Below are 24,342 nucleotides of genomic sequence, written 5' to 3'. Positions count from 1 at the left end.
CATACCTTTTCGATAATGTTGGAAGGATAAAAACGGAAGGTGTCGGCTGGCTACAGTTATGACCGTGACCTTATTGATAACTCAGGGGGGGGGGGGGGGGGTAATCTTAGTTGAAACTCTAGTTGAGAGTGGTTTCCCTTTGCATTCGCCCGGGACACCTTGCTCAATATTACAGTTTTCATAAAGCGGAGTTCCGCTGTTTTCTATTTTCTGGATCGCATTTGTGTCAAATCTTTTGTCTTTATTTTATAAAGCATTTTATAATATTATATCAATCTACATATGTAAAAAAACCCATAAAGGTTTCGCATAAGTTTTTACATCTAAAATCGTGTGGGACGGGTGGTTTTAATAATTGAATTTTAACTATACAGTGTAGTATATATTCACTTAACAAGGAGATACATGTGATCAAATATTTGAGTGTTTCCACGTATAATGTTGGTGTTTACACTAATATAAACTTCACTTTTGACATAAACACAAAAATATACAGTATACATCACTTAACATCTGACTTGAACACGCATGTTAAATGCTGAACGCGCTTGCTGTTCGATCAAAGGACTCGTCATTGTCATTTAGAATAACGTCCCTTACTTTCGTCCTTGACTTTGTTCGCTATGTGTTTATATCATAAAGTTCTGCGCGCTCACGAGAGGACCATTTGAAGAGAAAATAGTGAAGTATCTTTTGGCACATTATTTCAATTCTAATAGCTAAAGTGTGGTAACACTACACTTATTGATTATAGCATTTATTGGTTTTGAAAAATGCTATTGCATGGCACAAGAATGCTTTTTGTGTTCGGTTACTCATGACATCTTTTTTCATAAGAACAAAACGTCTACATGTAGGACATATGTAGGATTGTACAGAATTTCACTCAAATATGTACGTGTTAAACAATGTGACCTGACAACGTGATCATGAATTCCGTGTCACTTATCTATGTTGTTGTTATTGTCAGCAGCTGGGAAATCCCACTGACGTCAATGGGAAAACACCCCGATTTTTCAATCTCTAACACAAATGAGTTCTCTGTTAGAGTTACGATAGGTATCGTAACTCTGAACGATCTGCGACAGGTTTACGGTAGTTTCGAAAATCTATCTTATCTTAACCTTAAGATATCTTATCTTTGAAATTAAGTTGTTAAGATTTCGAAAATCTAGCCCCAGAGCTATAGGAGAGAGTCCATTGCATGACTGAAGTGAGAGGGTAAATGATCCCGTCGGAGAGCGCCAGACCCAAGACAAGTCACTGATTCGGTGCATCCAGACGAGTCATCACAGCGAACAAAGGACATCTCTCATCGATTTCCAAGCAGCATAATGGACGACATTGTGGGTCGGATGGCACCTCAAGATGGGAAGGGAATCGAATCCAATTAGCACGGAAACCACGAGAAACTATTTTGGCCTCAGCCCATCTGGTTGGAGTATGTTGACAAGAGAACGGCTTACATCAGTAACATGTTATACGAATGGGCGGATACAGTGTGTGTGTGTGTTTTATGGGGGGGGGGGGGGGGGGGGGGGAGGGGGAATCTTTATTTCTGTATAAATTACCACCAAAGACAATAAATAGATCTTAATTAAGCACACACACCACACCACACACCACCACCCCCCCCCCCCCCCCCCCCCTTTAAAAAAGCTGTATCCGCCCATGATATGTATGCTTTTCCCAAATAATAAATCTCTATCTCTATATTAATGTTAAATTTTATCCATGTGCATGCTGATATTATAACTGCTGAAAGGTCATTGTGTAGCTTCGTATCCCTGCTTCCTGCAGTGAATGCACTCGTATTACACCTCGCGGTTAAGATGGAATAATGAGTTTGGGTGTGTGAAATGCCTCGTATTGTAGATAAACACATTTCGAAACTGAAATTACAGCACGGGAGATAACAATCAACCCTGCACGCCTAAAGGTTGTATTTCACACCAATTCCGCGCAGTTTGTCAAATGTGTTGCCCTGGCAACGCGTTCCCTGCTACAAACAGTGTACCAGTTCCAACTTCTTGGGTGGATACGATTTGTGAGGAAAAGTGATTTACATGCATTGGTCGACTGTTATGTATGAAGGCGGAAACGACGCAACATGATATTGATGTTGTTAATAGTACAATGATATAGATAAGCTGAATAGCATGGTTGTGTGTTGTCTCGTCGTAGACACGCGATAGTAAATACTCAGCTTGGGTAATACATACACAAGAGAGAAAAGTACACGTTAGATTAAATATACATACCTAGGCTTATACCAAACATAGGTGTACAGACACACACTTGCATACCTACGCTCATGCCAAATATACTACTCAAAATTTGATAAGGATCACTTGGTGATATGTGTGTAAGTTACCACAAACATAACAAAAGACATGACTCTGACTCAGAAACGTGTTTAATCATGTTATGAATGAAAATTCATGAACGGCATGAACTTGTATCAATATGGAATGTTTGAAATCTGCAAACACCAAAAGGCATTTCATTAAAAAATGTTAACAGCAAACAAGAGAAAGAATTACACAGTTATGAGGGATAGTCCATCATTACACTTAGTCGATGAAGTGTCAATATCGAGTATGACCTCCCCTTGCATCAATGACGGCCTGACAACGTCGAGATATGCTGTCAATAAGCACCCGGATGTTCCCAATGGGAAGGTTGTTCCACTCGTCCACGAGGGCATGTCCGAGCTCTGCCAAAGTCGTGGGTTGTGCTCTACGGCGTGAAAGGGCAACCTGCAGCATGTTCCAGACATGCTCAATCGGGTTCAAGTCCGGCGAGCGCGCTGGCCAATCCATGCGGACAATTGTCTCCTGCTCAAGGTACTGCTCAACCACCCTGGCGCGATGAGGACGGGCGTTATCATCCATCAGGATGAACTCAGGGCCAACAGCACCAGCGTAGGGTCTGACGTACACATCGAGGATCTCATCCCGGTACCTCACCCCCGTCATTGTTCCTCTCTCCAGGACATGAAGATCTGTCCTTCCATCTCTGTTGATTCCACCCCAGACCATGATGGAACCACCACCATAACGGTCATGTTCACTGATGTTGGCATCATGGAAACGTTCACGTTGTCGTCGCCACACCCGCTGCCTCCTGTCTGTAAAGTCCAAACAATACCTGGACTCATCGGTGAACAGAACTGGAACCCAATCGTTCCGTGTCCAAGTGACATGATCTTCAGCCCATTCCAATCGCTCCTGCCGGTGTCGAACAGTCAGGGGGATTCGGACACATGCCCTTCTCGAGTAGAGACCTGCATTGTGAAGACGATTCCGTATCGTGAGTGGACACATTCACCCCCGAGGCGTTCAGGAGGTCGTTACGTAGGCTGGTTGCTGTCCAGAAGGGATGACGTCGTGCCTGAAGAGCCACAAAATAATCTTGGCGTTGGGTTGTCGACCTCTGACGACCACCCCCATGTCGGTGTGCTGCTGTACCAAAATTTTGCTGTCGGGACCAGGCCCTGCTTACAACGCTCTGGCTGACGTTTAGTGCATTGGCAACGCCACGTTGTGAATAGCCAGCATCAAGCATTCCAATACATCTGCCCAGTTGTTCTGTCGTCAGGCGACGCCTTACACGTTGAGGGGGCATTGCGTAGATAAACGTAGTGTAAACACTCAATTGAATTTAAAGTTTCAGAATGAATCAGACACCGTTGCCTGATTGGAAATCGTGCAATGGTAGCAAAAGCATTAACTGTGATGTGAAACGCATTTCCCATGGCATGAAATGCACGTGCAAGTGTGTTGGAGACGTTTTTTATTTCACTTGAACACAATATTGCCAGTTATGCAGTTATTTTGTTTTTTTATTAAGAAAAATATCTACGATCCTTATCAAATTTTGAGTAGTATATATAGGTGTACAGCCACACAAACACATACCTACGCTCATGCCAAACATATAGGTATACAGACACACAAACGCATACCTACGCTCATGCCAAATATATAGGTGTACAGACACACACACGCATACCTACGCTCATGCCAAACATATAGGTATACAGACACACACACACGCATACCTACGCTCATACCAAATATATAGGTGTACAGCAACACACACGCATACCTACGCTCATACCAAATATATAGGTGTACAGACACACAAACGCATACCTACGCTCATGCCAAATATATAGGTGTACAGACAAACACACGCATACCTACGCTCATACCAAACATATAGGTGTACCGACACACACACAGGCATACCTACGCTCATGCCAAATATATAGGTGTACAGACACACACACGCATACCTACGCTCATGCCAAACATAAAGGTGTACAGACACACACACATACCTACGCTCATACCAAACATATAGGTGTACCGACACACACACGCATACCTACGCTCATGGCAAACATATAGGTATACAGACACACACACACATACCTACGCTCATGCCAAATATATAGGTGTACAGACACACACATGCATACCTACGCTCATGCCAAATATATAGGTGTACAGACACACACACGCATACCTACACTCATACCAAACGCATAGGTGTACAGACACACGCACATACCGACGCTCATGGCAAACATATAGGTATACAGACACACACACGCATACCTACGCTCATACCAAATATATAGGTGTACAGACACACACGCATACCTATGCTCATACCAAACACATAGGTGTACAGACACACACACACGCATACCGACGCTCATGCCAAACATATAGGTGTACAGACACACACACGCATACCTACGCTGATATCAAACATAATACTTACGCTCATACCAAAGATATAGCAGTACAGACACACACATACACACATATCTACGCTTCCATCTTCTCCTATAGGTGTAAACACGCATATCTACGCTCATATCTACACATATAGGCCTACCCACGCACATGCACACATATCTACTCTCATATCTACACATATAGGTGTACCCAAGTACATACACACATATCTACATTTCTGTCTACACAAGTCATCGTATCCAAATTGCGTAGATCGCTGCTCATGTTGTCAATCACTGGATTGTCTGGTAGACTCGATTATTTACAGACCACTGTCATATAGCTGGAATATTGCTGTTTGCGGCGTTAAACAACAAACAAACAACACATATAGGTGTACCCACGAGCATACACATATATCTACACATATAGGTGTACACACAAACAAACACACACATACCTATACGCCTATCTACACTTCTATCTACACATAAAGGTATACACACGCATACACACACATATCTACGTTCCTATCTACACATATAGGTGTACACACACATATACACACATATCTACGCTCATATCTACACACATAGGTGTCCCAACGTACATACACACATATCTACGCTCATATCTACACACATAGGTGTCCCAACGTACATACACACATATCTACGCTCATATCTACACACATAGGTGTCCCAACGTACATACACACATATCTACGCTTGTATCTACACATATAGGTGTCCCAACGTACATACACACATATCTACGCTTGTATCTACACATATAGGTGTCCCAACGTACATACACACATATCTACGCTTGTATCTACACATATAGGTGTACCCACGTACATACACATATCTACGCTCATATCTACACACTAAGATGTACACACACATACACACACACATACGCACATACACATCATGACACATAGGTGTAAACAAATACCTATCGATTGAGACAGACACATACAATAAAACCTCAGCAAATACATATAACGGGATATGTCCATATATATAATACATATTCATGGCAGCATCCTCGTCTCGATGTCGTGTTGCCAAGACAATGTATCCACGCCCAGGATATCACCACGAAACAGCATAGCTTTATACAGGTATAGTATGCACCAACCGTCAACATCCACTCTCATATCAACTCCAATGTCATATACTAGGGATACTGTCAACAATCAGTATGTATATGTATTTGTTTATAATAATAAGATCTATTTAGCTAACCACATTTTGTATAACTGTAACTATCGTATTCTCTACTACCTGTCATACTTAATACAATGATAACTATCGTATTCTATAATACCTCTCATCCTTTGTATAACGATAAGTATCGTATTCTATAGGACCTGCCACTCTTTGTACAATGAAATCTATCCTATTCTATACTACCTGTGATACTTTGTACAAGGATAACTATCGTATTCTATAATACCTGCCACACTTTGTATAACGATAAGTATCGTATTCTATAGGACCTGCCACACTTTGTATAAAGATAAGTATCGTATTCTATAGGACCTGTCATACTTTGTACAATGATAACTATCGTATTCTATAATACCTGCCACACTTTGTACAATGAAATCTATCCTATTCTGTACTACCTGTGATACTTTGTACAATGATAACTATCGTATTCTATAATACCTCTCACCCTTTCTATAACGATAAGTATCTTATTCCATGGGACCTGTCACACTCAACATAACGATAACTACCGTATCACCGTGCATACGTGTATTAGCTAGGATGGCAACTATATGACGATGAAGCTCAAACCTAGTCACGTTGAGCATCAGTACTGATGTCACGTAGACTGTAGACAACGTATGACTATCAATAGTCCCAGCCACAGTTATATAGAACCTGTATATATAACCAGCAAACATAATACCAAAGGTATCATCTAGCATCCATTACCATCAACACGTATATCATTCTATATCACTGGCACCATCACTGTACACTGTCTATCATCGTCACTCCATCGACAAAATACTCCGTGTATATACAACCGAACACACCGTATATTATTTTCATGCAGTTGATAACAGGATATACCTTGTACCATTGTCAGAACCTAGACAGACATGTATACCACGTACCAGTGTACACCAGATACATTATGCATCCTTCTCATAGCCTACACAACCACATACAGCATGTACCATTGTCATACCCCACACAACCATATAAAGCATGTACCATTGCCATACCCTACACAACCATATACAGCATGTACCATTGTCATACCCCACACAACCATATACAGCATGTACCATTGCCATACCCCACACAACCATATACAATATGTACCGTTGTCATACCCCCACAATCATATACAGCATGTACCATTGTCATACCCTACACAACCATATACAGCATATACTGTTGTCATACCCCCCATAATAGTATACAGCATGTACCATTGTCATACCCCACACAACCATATACAGCATGTACTATTGTAATACCCCGCACAACCAGATACAGCATGTACCGTTGTAATACCCCGCACAACCAGATACAGCATGTACCATTGTCATACCCCACACAACCATATACAGCATGTACCGTTGTAATACCCCCACAACCACATACAGCATGTACCACTGTCATACCCCACACAACCATATACATCATGTACCATTGTCATACCCTACACAACCATATACAGCATATGCCACTGTCATACCCCACACAACCACATACAGCATGTACCGTTGTCATACCCCACACAACCATATACAACATGTACCAATGTCATACCCCACACAACCATATACATCATGTACCATTGTCATACCCTACACAACCATATACAGCATATGCCACTGTCATACCCCACACAACCACATACAGCATGTACCGTTGTCATACCCCACACAACCATATACAGCATGTACCAATGTCATACCCTACACAGCCATATACAACATGTACTGTTGTCATACCCCCCATAATAGTATACAGCATGTACCATTGTCATACCCCACACACCCATATACACAATGTGCCGTTGTCATACCCCACACAACCATATACAGCATGTACCATTGTCATACCTCACACAACCAGATACAGCATGTACCATTGTCATATCCTACACAACCATATGCAGCATGTACCATTGTCATACTCCACACAACCATATACACCATGTGCCATTGTCATACCCCACACAACCATATACAGCATATACCATTGTCATACCCCCACAACCATATATAGCATGTACCAATGTCATACCCCACACAACCATATACAGCATGTACCATTGTCATACCCCATACAACCATATACAGCATGTACCAATGTCATACCCCACACAACCATATATAGCATGTACCAATGTCATACCCCACACAACCATATACAGCATGTACCATTGTCATACCCCATACAACCATATACAGCATGTACCACTATCAAACCAACACAACCAGATACACCATGTACCACTATCAAACCAACACAACCAGATACACCATGTACCATTATCATACCCCCACAACCAGATACAGCATGTACCGCTATCATACCAACACAACCAGATACAGCAAGTACCACTATCATACCAACACAACCAGATACACCATGTACCATTATCATACCCCCACAACCAGATACAGCATGTACCACTATCAAACCAACACAACCAGATACAGCATGTACCGCTATCATACCAACACAACCAGATACACCAAGTACCATTGTCATACCTCCACAACCAGATACAGCATGTACCACTATCATACCAACACAACCAGATACAGCATGTACCACTATCAAACCAACACAACCAGATACAGCATGTACCGCTATCATACCAACACAACCAGATACAGCATGTACCGCTATCATACCAACACAACCAGATACAGCATGTACCACTATCATACCAACACAACCAGATACAGCATGTACCGCTATCATACCAACACAACCAGATACAGCATGTACCACTATCATACCAACACAACCAGATACAGCATGTACCACTATCATACCAACACAACCAGATACAGCATGTACCACTATCATACCAACACAACCAGATACAGCATGTACCACTATCATACCAACATAACCAGATACAGCATGTACCACTATCATACCAACACAACCAGATACAGCATGTACCACTATCATACCAACATAACCAGATACAGCATGTACCACTATCATACCAACACAACCAGATACAGCATGTACCACTATCATACCTACACAACCAGATACACAATGTACCACTATCATACCAACATAACCAGATACACAATGTACCATTGTCATACCCACACAAACAGATAACCATGTACCATCGCATACCAACACAACCAGATACAGCATGTACCACTATCATACCAACACAACCAGATACACCATGTACCACTATCAAACCAACACAACCACTGTCGTCCACTGCACCATCACGACACAGCGGGAGCAACAACCCCTACACTACGAGGAACACTGGGTATCTTCTAACAGTGTACCCAGCCGTAGTGTATCACAAACGTCGCATCTCTATAATTAGCTGTGTGTAAAGATGCTTATACACTACATAGCGTTGTGAATAATTATATCATTAATTGATCTCATGATGTTGGAATGTAAATTAATCGTATGACCTGAATATGACTGGAGGACTATTTATCGCTCACGGGTTGACTGTGTCTGATTTGATATTGCTGAAAGCATATATGCACGGCACATAACGTGATGTTTCTACTGTTCCTTATAGGAAAACCTACGGAAACAAATATATCAATGTTTGAATAAGCTATTGTTAACTTATTGTACTGAGCCATGCGGTAGAAATTAAGTGTACGATAAGCACTACCAGATGTCCTCTGTATAAAGTTGCAAATGTCGGCTGGTGTAACCTACTCACTTTTGAGAGTGTTTTAAGTACTTGTGATAAATACGTTCACATCAGTTGCAATATTTAATTTGTATAAGTGCTGGATCATGCACATACGCTGGAACATTGTACATATGTATTGTAAGGTATTGATCAGTACCAGCTGTGACATACATTATAATACGCTGCACTGACAGGTGCCATCGGGAATTGTACATTATGCAAGTGCAGCTGACCTCACCTATCTCGATTTACAATGTTCATTGACTCCACAAAAAATGTTTTTCTTAAACATTTTATTAGCTGTCAATATCCGTGACATTATCTTCATACTCGCACTAAATAGGATCATATAACGGTTGTTGTAGTTTCTTGATTTCACTGTTAATGTTTGCAAATAAAAACACAATTTAGACGTAAAGACACTCACTGATGATCACGGTAACAATTCTCAAAGCGCTGTCGTCTGCTTTCTGTCGTCTGCTTTCTGTATCGTCTGCTTTCTGTGTCGTCTGCTACTGGGCTGCCCTATAAACTCCGCCTCTCCTCTGTGAAGTATGGACAGCACGCGATATGATCCTATTATACCACTCTTGGCTGATCATACGATCTCACCTCAGCGAAGGTCAGCGCGCATGCTCAGTAATAGTTCAAGCAGACGAATCCCATCAGTTGTAGATTACACTTCTGAATTATTGTTGTTGGATCTGTTCCTAGACATTTCTTATTCAAATTTAGAAATTGCTCGTGGAATGTGGGCTTGTCTTTGCAGACGTAGGAACATCGATTTCGTGTGAAGCCGTTGCGCTAGGAGTTGACTGGCATCCGCGGTGGGTTATTTACCGAGACGGGGATTCCCAGGCTAAAGATTGACCTCTGGGAATGCTGCGCGTGCCCAGGTCAAGATGGCGAACGTTGAATGGATGAGCCCGAGGATATGCCTGTCAATTGAGGTCCAATGTTACCTCACACCACTACACCTTCCAATCAGGCCAAGTCAACAAGTACATAGGTACTGAAGGTTACGTAGATCTGTGTGAGTGAACGCGCCCCTACACAATCACCCTCTACCGATGTATCCACCGTCTTCACATACCAAGATGTTGCCCAGATGCCACAATAACCAGTAACAGAGTGAGGATATTATGAGTAACAATGAACACCTGATATGTACTTAAACCCAACTTTCCACTCCACATGCACACGATGCATTACTATGAACAATGTAGGAAAAATTACCGCGCCAGCTCGGAGCTATTATTAACAGATAACGTTCGGTTTAGACTTTCGCACCAAAACGAATCAGGCGATCTGTCGGACCACTGTTTACTTAACGCAAAAATTAATTTTCTCTTAAAACCAGGTTAAAACCAAAATTCAATTTTGCTTCGTTGAGTCATTGTTTAATTGTTGAATGTTATTGTTACTGCTGAAAGGATGCAGAGCAGGATTAGCATGGATGCATTAGCTCATTAGTGGAACTGAACACTTCAATTTCAACAAAGAGTATCTGCATTTTCTGAACCATCTCCGCTCTTGCGAATTATCGATTAATGAAAACAGTGCACGTCACAGATGTGGGATGCGGCAGTACTTAAGTGAAATTCGATATGTGTTTTAAATTAAAGATTTAAATCAATGAAAGAAAAGTGCCCCCAAACTCGATTTCAGTGACAACGTTTGACTTTGTCATCCCGTAAAGAATAAGATACTGTTGTGGACTTGATATGTCGGCGAATATGCATGTTTATGTGTCTCGTGGTTAGAATGTGGTGACCGAACAATACAAACACTGTGACTAGGGTTTCGCTGATAGTTCACTTTGCCTCGAATGTACATAAATCACATGGTCACGGATAAAAATGTCAATGGATATGTGGTTTGTGTTGATCGGTAGTGCAAATACCATAGCAACCGATGTTGGGCGGGGTTGTGCACACTAATTATTGACAAATCCATTATAGTTGAACTGATATCTGTACAGGGAATTAGGGGCATGTGACTAGCTTATCTACACACGTCAATATCAGATGATATAACTTTGCACAATTCCGTGAATTTATTTACATTTGTTCATTATGCGAAATTACTTTACAAGTCCTAGAAAGAGTTGTTCCAATAGTTATACGAGTGATAAGTTTTCAGTACTGATCACAGTCATTGTGTCGCTATAAATGTATTGTATTGCTATTTGTGTATAAACATGGCTGCCGCGTCAGCCATATTGAAAATGCCATTCAGTTTCTTTAATGACAGACACATTATAGATATATTTTGTGTTGAAAGCCTGTCGTGTGTATTTTGCAACCCATGGTTATGATATAATATACTGTTATTATCTTTGACCTCAATGTGATCCTGGATTTATAATTGTACTAAACATACAATATGTTTGTCTATTTTTATTAAAAAAAACTTTTGTTAAATTTGATTTGCATGTAGCATACAGGCGGAAGGGTACTGAATTTACATGTCTGTGCAGTAAACTACGGTTATAACGAACTCAAAGGGATCCCTTATTCTAGTTCGTTATAACCGTTGTCCGTTTTGAGTGAGTGAGTTGGGTTTAACGCCGCTTTTAACAATATTCCAGTTATATCGCGGCGTGTCTGCTTAACGTGGAGCAAAGCCCGAAGTGATGCAGGTCTCTGACGTTTACCACTTCGATGAAACCATCGAGCACGGCTATGGTGCTGACAAACCTAAATTATAATCGGGTCGATCCGGGATTCGAACCTACAATCATGGGTTTCTGGCTTGCCCAAGGGACGCAACTCTGCACAACGAAGCGCGGCGCCTTAGACGACTGGGCCACCCGTACTCCCTGTCCGTTATGAGCATGTATACAGAATAAGTACAGCAAATGGTTCGTATAAGCGCGTTCGTTATAAAGGCAGTTTATTGTATAACAAAGTGTCTGTGAGTGATGGGTAATATACATAAGTGTATGGCAGCTACGACGTCAATTGATAGTGTATTTTAAAGGCCGACTACGAGGCGTCATGGAAAAAACGTCTCAGGTTACCCTACTCTATATATAGTAGTATCTACTGACAGTTTATCAGTCATGATTTCTCCCTGCTTGTCCCACACACTGTCTCTTGGGATGCTGGGTTTGTCTGGCACTGAGATAAATGATTTGTGGTAGAAGTGGAGAAGTCGAATGGGGGGTTGGATGGCGGTTAATAACAGCGACAACTAAACACATCTTGCATCTTTTTTGTTCCTAAATAGTCATAATAGAACAGACAGTTATATCAATATGTATGAGAGAAACGTATGTACTTCATAAGTGACAATGTTTATTTTATATTGTCTATTAAATATGCTGTTAAGAATGCCGTATTTCATGTTTTGATTTCTTTGTTGTTTTATGACGGCGGTCTGTAAATAATCGAGTCTGGGCCAGACAGTCTAGTGATTGACATCATGAGCATCGCTCCAGGCAATTGGGATACGATGACATACATCAACCAAGTCAACGAGCCTGACCACCCGATCCGTTAAGTCGTCTCTTACGACAAGCATAGTCGCCTTTTATGACATGGGTTGCTGAAGACCTATTCTATCCCGGATCTTCACGGGTCTCATGTTTTGAAGTTGTAATTCACTCACAAACATGTGTTTATGGCAACATAATGAGATCAGGAGTTGACGCTATTTAGGGATTGACGTCCCTTGAGGGGACCGGGGTAATTGATACGTATTAACAAAAGGCATCCTCCTGATAAAACAGTTACTGATAACATCAGCTAGCTACAGATGTTCGGAAGTTAGACCGAGATCGTCCTTTAAGGATAGAAAATCTATAGTTTGGATGTCAAGTGCAAATAGCACATACAAGACGTTCAGGTGAGCTACAAAACCTCATGGCTTTTTGTAAGATTAAAGAACTCACTGAACCTGTGGTTGTTGCATATGTAACATTCATGCATTACTAGATTACGTTGATGTAGCATGCACTGCATTCAAACATTGCATTTGCAGTGATCTGTATGCACTGAGGGAACCCTGTTTGATAGACACAGAACAAGGAGGCATGATGTTTATCATTTGAACGCAAACCAATGACTAGTACATACACATTGGCCGCGACAGCTCTCGTACATCTCCAGGTACAGTGGTAATGTACTTGGCACACTGTACGGGTTCTAGATGTGGCTGTTCTGGGAAAGTTGAATAAAGTGCAGTGTACAAGGTATGTGTATGGTTGTTGCGTGTAATCGAGCGCTTGTCGAGCTGTGTGGCACGGAATGACCTTTCCTACAAGGCTGTGGTATTCGATGCCACATCCACGGGATTATGCGAAGTGGCACTGATATGTATTGACCTTCAACCTAACGTTTAAGACATGTTTCTCGTGATCTTTCAATCGCAACAGCCCACTCCTCACATACACGGGTGTTGAATATATATCCCTGGACAAATTAATGCGTCGCTGACCACTTTAGCGTTATCCTATTACTGTAATGAGGATTGTTCGAACAACGACCGGCCCCACGTCACTGCTGTGAATAGTTTTGTTTGTGCGTAAGTTTCTTGTTTAACTGCGCACTCAATACTATTCCAGATATATGAAAAATATCTGTAAAACATCGACCAGGCAATCCAGTGATTGACATCATGGGCATCGATGTACACGATTCGATGACATGATTGAACCAAGTCACGATCACGCGACCCGGTAGTCGCATCTTACGATCTTTCTGGTGCTTAATGCTGTAGGCCCGTGAACATCCGGGATAGAATAGGTCTTCAGCAACCCATGCTTGCCGTAAAAGGCGACTATGCTTGTCGTAAGAGGCGATTAAGGGGGTCGGGTGGTCAGGCTCGCTGATTTGGTTGATGCATGTCATTGATCCAAATTGCGTGGATCGATGCTCATAATAATCACTGGATTGTCTGGCCCAGACTCGATTATTAACAGACAGCCGTCATAAAGCTGGAACTTTGCTGAGTGCGGCGTTAAACAACAAATTAACCAACCAACCATCTTAATGACGTATGTTCATATGTGACCTCTGGTAACCTTGGCCGTTGACACAATGAAACACATCCCTGAAGATGACGGCTGCAGAACGGTGCATCCTCCCAGGTACCGACAGAGGATTACTCGAGAACAAGCGCGAGCTATAGTGTCATCAGCACCGAAATCCTGGCAAATTATTCCAGAAACCCTGTTAGCCGCATTCTGCCTTCGCTAACGAGATCTGCTGAATGCTTGTCGCTATCGACCTGCATATACTTTGTGACAAACATGCGAACGAATAACATCTCTTTATGTACGCTTGACCACGACGTCGTAGCTCTGAATAAACTTGTCTCTCTGTGTGTATAGGGGCGGTCGGGTAGCCTAGTGGTTAAAGCGTTCGCTCGTCACGTCGAAGACCCGGATTCGAAGCCCGACATGGGTACAATGTGTGAAGCCCATTTCTGGTGTCCCCCGCCGTGATATTACTGGAATATTTCTAAAAGCGACGTAAAACCAAACTCACTCACTCACTGTGTGTGTATAAACTGTGGGGCTAAAGAAAAAAAACCGAGTTTGTTTTTTATGTAATTTTAAATTGAAAGAACCGTTGTTGAATTTGATTATGTCTATTTAACCATCACTCATTCATGCAACAGCTCGTTAACAATAATCTGCGCCAGGGAAATTTTGTGTAAAATTAAATGAATTTGCAACCACTTGACCCCTACCATGTATGAAACGTTGGAAATTTGTGCCGATACAAAAAACAAATTTATTTATATTCATAGATCAGTTGTGCATTATGCGAACATAATGTTTCATATTTGTAAAGGGGGCACGGGTGGCCCAGTCGTCTGAGGCGCCGCGATTCGCTGTGCAGAGTTGCGTCCCTTGGGGACCCCAGAAACCTATGATTGTGGGTTCGAATCCCGGTTCGCCCCGATTATATTTCTAGGTTTGTCAGCATCGTACCCGTGCTCGTGGGTTTCACCGAAGTGGTTAACGTCTGAGACCTGCATCACTTCGGGCTTTCCTCCCACATTTAGCTGACACGTCGTGATATAACTGGAAAAATGTTAAAAGCGGCGTTAAACCCAACTCACTCACCCCACATATTTGTAAAAGTTGAAATCGAATATTAAAAAAAAGTTATTAAACTACGTAGAGGCATTCTTTGAGTGCTGAGTAACACCAATACAGTTATTTTTTATATAAATATATTTATCATAGCTAACCTAAGATATTTTCAACTGAAAATCAAACATCTCAGTATATATTCAATCAATTTAGTCAGGATTTAAATTTAGGGATTATACTGAATTTTACAATATTAAGATACATGAAAATAGTTATGTTTTCTGATGAATCAATATTTGGAAACAAGATCCTTATACCAAACAATAAAAAACCCTTGATGTTAAGTTGTGCCTCGAGGTGAACTCTACATGTAAACACGTAATCTGTGACTTGTTTTATGCGTGTCGTCGTACACCAGTGACATGAGGCAAATCTCCCACTTTCCGTTACCTGGCTCAGGCAGGATTATATACAGACCTCCGTGATCGGGCTGGAACAGCCGTCACTCTATCACCGTTCTGGCCCTTATGTCACCGCTTTATTTAGCTGACACATATTCTAACGCCACCACACTAGGAAGTACTATTCATAGCAGTGACGTACGGTAGGTAATAAATTTAACATCCCTTCGCAACTTTAGCCATATCACAAAGTCCTCATAGAGTTAAACCTTGTTAATCCGGACTATGTCACTTTTATGCAACTCGTCCAGGTTAGCAAATTAATTAATTTAAATAGTTTTACACGTGTCTAACAGACATCAAGGGTTTCGGAAAAACAGGGGTCTGTTGCAAATCAATACTCAGATCGCAAAGTCCATATAGAGTTGAACACTGTTAATCCAGACTATACCGCTCTCATTCAACTCGTCCAGGTTAACAAATTAATGTCAAGATTCACCCTTCACGAGTAATTTGAATAGTTTATACATGTGTCTAGCAGACATCAAGGGTTTCGGACGAACAGGGGTTCGCTGTAAATCAATCCTCTAGTCAGATCGCAAAGTCCACATAGAGTTCAGCCTTGTTAACCGGACTATACCGCTTTTATGCAACTCGTCCAGGTTAACAAATTAATGTCAAGATTCACCCTTCACGGAGTAATTTAAATAGTTTATACATGTGTCTAGCAGACATCAAGGGATTCAAACAAACAAGGGTTCGCTGTAAATTAATACTGTCGTCAGATCGCAAAGTCCACATAGAGTTCAACCCTGTTAATCCAGACTACACCGCTCTCGTTCAGCTCGTCCAGGTTAACAATTTAATGTCAAGATTCACTCTTCACAGAGTAATTTAAATAGTTTATACACGTGTCTAGCAGAATACAAGGGATTCGGACAAACGGGGGTTCGCTGTAAATTAATACTCAGGTCAGATGTTAAAGCCTGCATAGAGTTCAACCCCGTTAATCCGAACTATGTCGCTCTCATGCAACTCGTCCAGGTTAACAAATTAATGTCAAGATTCACTTTGTTACGGAGTTATTTAAATACTGTATTCATGTGTCCAGCAGAAAGCAAAGGTTTCGGACTAACAGGGTTTCGCTGTAAATTAATACGTAGAGGCACATTATAATGGAATTGATATTTTGTCGAAATCAATTTCCGTTCAAAATCTCAACGCATCTGTTTCGTGTGTACCTTTTGTCCGGAGGGTTTGTCACAGCTCCAGACGTCACTATATTTCATCAATTACCACACCTCAATGCATCCATAGCTCGGAACAATAGGTGCCAGCACTGAGCGGATACTGTTCTCGCTAGACCGACAGAAGTATTGTGCCCGGCTTCCAGATCACCCATCCTTGTTCAGTTTTGTCATGAACTTAATGAAGATCCTACTCTACAAAAAATGGTCGACCTCCAGATGAGCGCGTTTTAGTTAAACGAGCAAATACACACACACACACACACACACACACACACACACACACACACACACACACACACACACACACACACACACACACACACACACACACACACACACACACAGAGATATATTATGAAAGAGAGAGAGAGTGAAAGAGGGGGATAGAGAGTGAGTGATAAAGAGAGAGAAATAGAGAGAGAGAGATAGAAGTGAAAGGCAGAGAGAGCGAAAGAGAGAGATAGAGTGATTGATACAGATAGAGGGAAATACAGGGAGAGAGAGAGAGAGAGAGAGAGAGAGAGAGAGAGAGAGAGAGAAAGGGAGGAGATAGAAAGTGAGTGAAGAGAGAGAAATAGAGAGAGAGTGAGAGAGAGAGAGTGAAAGAGAGAAAAACAGAGAGTGATTGATAGAGAGAGAGAGATAGAAAATGAAAGAGAGAGTGATAGAGAGAGAGAGAGAAAGAGAGAGATAGAGAGTGAAAGAGAGAGATAGAGAGAGATATAGAGAGTGAGTGATAGAGAGAGAGGGAGAGAGAGAAAGCAAGGGAGAGAGAGAGAGAGATTCTACAGAAGAAAATAAGGGAACTAATTATATTTTACATCATGCATGAATATCACTTTATGTACGTACACACAGTAACCAAAGTGTCAATTTTCCTAGTCGCCTTAAACCGAGTGTGGTTAAGTTGTATGTTTGTATGTTAATATTCTACCAAGTGCATTGTAAGTCCTGTGGTATGTATGTCGTGCAAGTGCCAGTACATCTGTACAATTTCAATGTCTGTTATATCTTATCCATATTTTCTTATTGTATTCACTTGATTGAAACAGGTTTAAATTCTAAACATATTCAAATATGTTTCAGTTTGAAACATATTTTAACTTTAAACATGTTTGAAGTCGAAACATATTCAAACATGTAAAATCTAAACTAGTTTTAACGTGTTAAAATTCTGGACATGTTTAGATTATGAGGATGGTGTGTTTAGGTGGTGTTTAGGCTGTGAGACGATAGCTTATTTCATGTTTGTTAAATGCGTTTTGATAGAACACCCCAAGTGAGTATTCCGCACAGAGGAGACATTCCTAATCATGTTTAGATCTAAACATGTCTTGTCTGTGTTTACATTCTAAACCCATTTTTCACTGCGTACCGTTAAAAACCGACTCTCTTGCCTGTAAGCATGGCGTCCTGTAAAAGGTGCGACCCTATCAGCTTACCATAGGGGCAAAGGTTGGGATGGGCTCGGCAACACCAGGGATAGGCTGGTACAGTATGTTTATTGACGAATCAATGTTTTGTCCCCGATTCACTGATGGCAGAACACGTTGATGGAGACGTAGCGGTGGGCGGCATGTCAGGGCAACAATTATTTTCCATGATCGTAATGCTGCGACTTGTCGTCGTTCCATTCGATGGAATTGTCGGCTGACATTTTGAACTACAAGATGACAATACCAGACAACTTCGTGCCCAGGTCGTACCATAATATCTCCGACAATAAGGCATACGGACATTGGACTGGCCAGCTAAGTCCATTGACATGTCCCCAATAGAGCATCTGTGGGATGTCCTCGGTCGGAGAGTGTACGCCAGACACCCTGCAATTGGGATACGATGACATGCATGAAACAAGTCAGCAAGCTGACTACCCGATCCCGTTAGTCGCCTCTTACGACAAGCATAGTCGCCTTTTACAACAAGCATAGTCGCCTTTTACGACAAGCATGGATTGCTGAACACCTATTCCAACCCGCATCTTGTCATACATGGTTCGCCCAACATGGTGGGCGCACCAGATATTGACCTACACGCCCGAAATTATTTTGACAGACATATATCGTCATTACGTCTTCACTATATTTATTTTTTGCAGGTAGTATATAAAGTTCTAGCGAGATTAACGGTGAGGTGAGGTGATTATTGCACTTATATAGCGACGTGCATGTACGTGTGTGTGTTTGTGTTGCTGCTTGTACTAGTCCGTACTGATGCCGATTTATAGGGCTAGCTCACTGAGATACCATGCCGCAGTTTAACATGAATACCCCACTCAGACAAAGTATACTGACTCCGAGCCGACCAGTCCTTGTTTTAGCCCCTTAATGCCGAGCGCCAGACAGGGTAACAACAAGTACCATCTTTTAACGTCTTTTGGTATGACGCGGCTCCGGGCGGACGTCTCCCACTAGACCACGGAGGCGGTCGTTTGAGATTAAGGGAGCTGCAAGAACAAGCCCGTGCTGTGCATGTATATACACCTGGAAACACGTTAAGCACCACAACGCATGCACTTACGTGTACCGGACTGTCGATTGGCAATATATATACATTTGCCGTTGGCCTGATGTTCCGTAATGTCTACGATGTCCCCGAAACCCGATGAAAGGTGAATTGGTACACTCAAGACCAACGCGAGCAAGAAGTCATAACCATATGATACAAGAATCATCCGAAATAATTGAAAGAGTAGTCAAAGATCGGTTGCCAAGAATTTGTTACAAAACATCTTCACATTCCTGTGTCGCGGCGTGTCAGCTTAATATAAGAGGAAAGCCCGAAGTGATGCAGGTATCAGACGTTTACCTCTTCGGTGAAACCCACGAGCACGGGTATGGTGCTGACAAACCTAGAAACATAATCGGGGCGAACCGGGATCCTAACCCACAATCAAAGGGAGGCAACTCTGCACAGCGAATCGCGGCGTCTTAGACTACAGGGTCACCCGTGCCCTCTATTTTGTCAAAGACTTGATGCCATTGATTTACACTCAACATTCCGCAGACTGTAAAGTAAGCAAAGATATCGCCACAAAGTACTATTGAAACAAATTACTATTCCATATAGATGTATAGCAATACGTAATTGTTTACAAGGTGTTTAAATTCTTCCAACCCTCATGTCGTGTCCTGATCTCCCAGTACTAAACTGGAGTTTCCTGAACGCGGTGTCGACGTAGAAGTTTCGAAGCTTAAGCTAGTTTCATCAAGGTAGTTGTCAGATGTAGATCACATGTCAACAAGGTAATTGTATTTAGTCACTCCATGGTGTTTTCAATTTCCTTCCATGGCAAATGTTAACGCATTACCTTGTTTCTGTTTCAGAACTGAATGACTCTGGGGGATAGGAAACGTCTGGGGGAAGACTATCTGTGTTTACAGGGCGTGAAGTAGGCGACTCGCTGGGGGAGGTGAAATGCGTCTACTTGAAGAAATAACGTAATGCTTGAATGGTTGATATACACTAGAACATACAGACTGAAGGCATATCGGTGTGGTGGCATGCTTCACTGTGGGCTATGATATATTGTTCGTGTATGATGCAGTACTGTGTTGTAGGATGTGGTACTGTCTGGTAGGATGTGGTACTGTGTGGTAGATGTAGTACTGTGTGGTAGGATGTGGTACTGTGTGGTAGGATGTAGTACTGTGTGGTAGATGTAGTACTGTGTGGTAGGATGTGGTACTGTCTGGTAGGATTTAGTACTGTGTGGTAGATTTAGTACTGTCTGGTAGGATGTACTGTGTGGTAGGATGTAGTACTGTGTTGTAAGATGTAGTACTGTGTGTAGATTTAGTACTGTCTGGTAGGATGTAGTACTGTGTGTAGATTTAGTACTGTCTGGTAGGATGTGGTACTGTGTGTAGATTTAGTACTGTCTGGTAGGATGTACTGTGTGGTAGATGTAGTACTGTGTGTTAGGATGCGGTACTGTGTGTAGATTTAGTACTGTTTGGTAGGATGTACTGTGTGGTAGATGTAGTACTGTCTGGTAGGATGTAGTACTGTGTGGTTAGATGTAGTACTGTGTGTTAGGTTGCGGTACTGTGTGGTAGGATGTAGTACTGTGTGGTAGGATGTAGTACTGTGTGGTAGGATGTAGTACTGTCTGGTAGGATGCGGTACTGTGTGGTAGGATGTAGTACTGTGTGGTTAGATGTAGTACTGTCTGGTAGGATGTAGAACTGTGTGGTAGGATGTAGTACTGTCTTGTAGGATGTAGTACTGTGTGGTAGATGTAGTACTGTGTGGTAGGATGTGGTACTGTGTGGTAGGATGTAGTACTGCGTGTAGATTTAGTACTGTCTGGTAGGATGTAGTACTGTGTGGTTAGATGTAGTACTGTCTGGTAGGATGTACTGTCTGGTAGGATGTAGTACTGTCTGGTAGGATGTAGTACTGTGTGGTAGATGTAGTACTGTGTGGTAGGATGCGGTACTGTGTGGTAGATGTAGTACTGTGTGGTAGGATGCGGTACTGTGTTGTAGGATGTAGTACTGTGTGGTTAGATGTAGTACTGTCTGGTAGGATGTAGTACTGTGTGGTAGGATGTGGTACTGTGTTGTAAGATGTAGTACTGTGTGTAGATTTAGTACTGTCTGGTAGGATGTACTGTGTGGTAGATGTAGTACTGTCTGGTAGGATGTAGTACTGTGTGGTTAGATGTAGTACTGTGTGTTAGGATGCGGTACTGTGTGGTAGGATGTAGTACTGTGTGGTAGGATGTAGTACTGTCTGGTAGGATGCGGTACTGTGTGGTAGGATGTAGTACTGTGTGGTTAGATGTAGTACTGTCTGGTAGGATGTAGAACTGTGTGGTAGGATGTAGTACTGTCTGGTAGGATGTAGTACTGTGTGGTAGATGTAGTACTGTGTGGTAGGATGTGGCACTGTGTGGTAGGATGTAGTACTGTGTGTAGATTTAGTACTGTCTGGTAGGATGTAGTACTGTGTGGTTAGATGTAGTACTGTCTGGTAGGATGTACTGTGTGGTAGGATGTAGTACTGTCTGGTAGGATGTAGTACTGTCTGGTAGATGTAGTACTGTCTGGTAGGATGTAGTACTGTCTGGTAGATGTAGTACTGTCTGGTAGGATGCGGTACTGTGTGGTAGATGTAGTACTGTCTGGTAGGATGTAGTACTGTCTGGTAGATGTAGTACTGTGTGGTAGGATGCGGTACTGTGTGGTAGGATGTACTGTGTGGTAGATGTAGTACTGTGTGGTAGGATGCGGTACTGTGTTGTAGGATGTAGTACTGTGTGGTTAGATGTAGTACTGTCTGGTAGGATGTAGTACTGTGTGGTTGGATGTGGTACTGTGTGGTAGGATGTAGTACTGAGTGGTAGGATGTGGTACCGTCTGGTAGGATTTAGTACTGTCTGGTAGGATGTACTGTGTGGTAGGATGTAGTACTGTGTGGTAGATGTGGTACTGTCTGGTAGGATGTAGTACTGTGTGGCGGGATGTGTTACTGTGTGGTAGGATGTAGTACTGTGTGGTAGAATGTAGTACTGTGTGGTAGATGTAGTACTGTGTGGTAGATGTAGTACTGTGTGGTAGGATGTGGTGCTGTCTGGTAGGATGTGGTGCTGTCTGGTAGGATGTAGTACTGTGTGGTAGGATGTGGTGCTGTCTGGTAGGATGTGGTGCTGTGTGGTAGGATGTAGTACTGTGTGGTAGATGTAGTACTGTGTGGTAGGATGTAGTACTGTGTGGTAGATGTAGTACTGTGTGGTAGATGTAGTACTTTGTGGTAGGATGTGGTGCTGTCTGGTAGGATGTGGTGCTGTCTGGTAGGATGTAGTAGTGTGTGGTAGGATGTGGTGATGTCTGGTAGGATGTGGTGCTGTCTGGTAGGATGTAGTACTGTGTGGTAGGATGTGGTGCTGTCTGGTAGGATGTAGTACTGTGTGGTAGATGTAGTACTGTGTGGTAGGATGTAGTACTGTGTGGTAGATGTAGTACTGTGTGGTAGAATGTAGTACTGTCTGGTAGGATGTGGTACTGTGTGGTAGATATAGTACTGTGTGGTAGGATGTAGTACTGTGTGGTAGATGTAGTACTGTCTGGTAGGATGTGGTACTGTGTGGTAGGATGTGGTACTGTCTGGTAGGATGTAGGATGGTACGACACAATGCATTGTGAGATGACAAACTGCAAATGGACACACCAAGTCTTAACACGCTTCTGTAGCAAACAAACTGGAAAACATAAAACAAACGGAAGATCTTATTGCGTTGTCTTTATTTGATTGTCTCGATACTAGTATACAAGTGAAAATGAATAAGTAAACACATATTGGTATGATATCTTTTACATTTGGCCAACTGTTGTGAAAGAGGAACTGTACAAAGTTTCGTACAGACACGCCCACTCAATCACATAGTGACCACATGCTCTCTTTGCTAGTAATCTCCCACAATTTCACACCACAATGTCCGCCATGTAAGTCGATACCACTTGATGAGGCACCTGGACACGTTTCCATGGTAACCGTCCTGTTTTACTTTGTAATAGCTCTTTGGGCACTTGATTTGATATGTAACTCTCTATCGTATTGTACATCATAAACAGGTCTGCTACCTTCCACCCGTCAACTTCTTATATGTATTTCTCTTCACACATCGAACCTCCTCTAATCAAACCAGCCTAATGAACCCCTCCCGTATCTCACCAGAATATAAACTGCCGAAAAAAGTACAACCCCAATGTTTTCTATAGACAAACCTGTTCAGTGAAAGTACAGCCTCCATGCTCTCTCTGATAAAAGTACAACCCCAATGTTTTCTCCGAAAAAGTTTGCCCCAAATTGCCCAAAATACGATCCCCAATGCTTTCTCTAAACAAACCTGACCAATGAAAGTTCGATCCCCAATGCTCTCTCTCAACAAACCTGCCCAATGAAAGTACGACCCCCAATGCTCTCTCTAAACAAACCTGACCAATGAAAGTACGACCCCCAATGCTCTCTCCAAACAAACTTGCCCA

The 24,342-nt window shown here is 42.1% G+C and overlaps 1 protein-coding gene across 2 annotated transcripts in view; it reads right to left on the bottom strand.

Moving 5' to 3' along the window:
- LOC139478801 (uncharacterized) overlaps window positions 1–10,728 on the bottom strand; it is a 33,941-nt gene extending 23,213 nt beyond the window's left edge. For both annotated transcript variants that reach the window (XM_071261431.1, XM_071261432.1), the window contains exon 1: window positions 10,081–10,728. The gene's annotated coding sequence lies outside the window, so the exon portion shown is untranslated. The remainder of the gene's footprint in view (window positions 1–10,080) is intronic.
- Between the last annotated feature and the right edge of the window lie 13,614 nt (window positions 10,729–24,342).

This window comes from Haliotis cracherodii, unplaced genomic scaffold (assembly GCF_022045235.1).
Source record: "Haliotis cracherodii isolate W230 unplaced genomic scaffold, xgHalCrac1.p SCAF_4, whole genome shotgun sequence".
NCBI classification, from domain to species: Eukaryota; Metazoa; Mollusca; class Gastropoda; order Lepetellida; family Haliotidae; genus Haliotis; species Haliotis cracherodii.
This window is presented reverse-complemented; position numbering and strand designations above follow the sequence as displayed.